The sequence below is a fragment of the Malus domestica genome, chromosome 09 (assembly GCF_042453785.1).
Source record: "Malus domestica chromosome 09, GDT2T_hap1".
Lineage (NCBI taxonomy): Eukaryota > Viridiplantae > Streptophyta > Magnoliopsida > Rosales > Rosaceae > Malus > Malus domestica.
Window position 1 is genome coordinate 21096076 of NC_091669.1, and position 2512 is coordinate 21098587.

The following is a 2512-nucleotide window of genomic DNA, read 5'->3' on the forward strand; positions in this document are numbered from 1 at the left end:
TGCCGTTGATAGTGCAACTGATTTCTGCTTCTTAGACGCCCAAGAGAATACACCAGTTCCTAATGGAAAAGCATAGCCAGATGTGCTCTTCAAGTCATCCACACTACCTCCCTAATCACTATCACAGAACCCATACAATTTTGGCTCAACATTCCTTTCATACATAATACCAAAGTCAAGTGTACCTTGTACGTATCTTAGGATCCTCTTTGCAGCTTCATAGTGAATGCAAGTAGGCTTGTGCATAAATCTGGACAACAAGCTTGCAGCATACATAATATCGGGCCTAGTCGCTGTCAAATACAACAAACTCCCAACTAGGCTTCTATACATAGATTCATCAGCATCACCACTACCATCTTCTCTTTGAAACTTTTCATTCACAACTAGAGGTGTTGCAACAGGCTTGCAACCAATCATTTTGAATTTTTCTAGAAGTGTTTTTGCATATTTCTTTTGAGTAATAAAGATACCATCAATTGATTGAACGATACTAATTCCCAAAAAATAATGCAACATGGCTAGATCACTCATCTCATATTTCCTCATCATGTCATTCTTGAAATTCAAGATCATATTATGATTACTTCCAGTGTAAACCAAATCATCAACATATAAGGAAACAATAAGGATATCTGAAGTACCTTCAGTTTTGACATAGAGGGCAGGTTCATTCTCACTTCTTTGAAAACCTCTTTCATTGAAATATGAGTCGATCTCTCCATACCATGCTCTCGGAGCTTGTTTCAGGCCATAAAGTGCCTTCTTAAGCTTATACACCTTGTGCTCTTATCCTTTAAGAACAAATCCTTGAGGTTGATCAACGAACACCTCTTCTTTTAGGACTCCATTTAGGAAAGCCGACTTGACATCAAGTTGGTGTAGAAACCACCCCTTCTGAGCAGCTACAGAAATAAGGCCTCTGATTGTTTCATGCCTAGCTACTGGTGCAAAGGTTTCTTGGAAGTCAATCCCGGGTTTCTGAGAATAACCCTTTGCTACCAATCTAGCTTTGTTCCTTTGAACGGAACCATCTTGATTTAGCTTAGTCTTATAAATCCACTTCACTCCAATGACGGAGTTGTCACTAGGTCTGTCCACTAGTTCCCATGTCTTGTTTTTCACAATGACATTGATCTCCTCTTGCATTACAGCCTTCCATGTCTCTTCTTTCATTGCATCATCAAAGTTTTCTGGTTCTACAACACAGAAATTGCAGCTTTCATAGACTTCATTTAAGCTCCTTAACCGAACCGGCATTGAACTTGGACTCGAAGGTGTAGGAGAGTGAACTTGAGGACTGTTTTCAAGTGATAATTGTGGAATTTCTGGCTCAATTTCCTCTTCATTTGGTTGATTTTCTTCTTCAATTCTGATTAGTGCAGATTCCTCTCGGATGGTTGCTTGATTCCAATCCCATGAAGATTTCTCACTAAAAAGAACATCCGTACAAACCACAACTTTCTTCCTTTTTAAATTGTAGAGTCTATACCCTTTTGTGTATGAAGCATAGCCTACGAAAATGCATCTTTCACTTGACTCATCAAGTTTTTGTCTTAGTTCTTTCGGAACATAAGCAAAACAGATTAACCCAAACACTCTCAAGTGATTCACGGATGGCTTTCTTCCACTCCATGCCTCAAATGGTGTCTTGCCTTCAACTGCCACTGTTGGATGCCTATTCATCAAGTAGACCGTTGTATTAACTGCCTCACCCCACAAATATTTCGACTATGGTTCTGTTTTTTCTCTCAGCTACTCCATTTTGTTGTGGAGTGTAGCTGACAGTAAGCTGCCTTTCCAAACCAATATCTTGACAAAACTTATCAAATTCTGTGGATGTATACTCTCCTCCTCTGTCACTTCTAAAAACTTTGATTAGATAACCAGATTGTCGTTCAACCATAGCTCGAAACTTCTTGAAGATTGAGAACACTTCTTATTTCTGTCTTAGAAAGTATACCAAAGTCATTCTAGAATAATCATCCACGAAGATTAGGAAATACTTGTTTCCCACTTGAGTAGAGGTCTTCATGGGTCCGCAAACATCTGTATGAATATTGAACTTTTGCTCTCCAAGCTTTACCATGTGGAAATGAATCTCTATGATGCTTCCCAAGTGCACACCCTTCACAGATTTCTTCATTTTCTTGGATACTCGGCAACCCATGCACCATTTATTTTTCTTGTAGCTTCTTGAGACTTTGAAAATTCAAGTGGCCAAGCCTTTTATGCCATAGCTTTGAATCTTCTTGCACTTCCATCTTGAATGCAGATTGAGTTGCATACTCAATTGTGAGAGGAAAACTTCTACTCTTCCTCATCTCAATCTTAGCCAAGAGTTGTTGATGATTCCTCCTATCATATATCTTGCAAGTATTGTCTCCAAAATATAAGTAGTAGCCATGCTCAATGAGTTGTCCAAGACTTAGCAAATTTTGCTTCAAATCAGGAACTAACATGACATCCTTGATGAACATCTTTCCATTCTTCGTATGCACGGCAATAGTAC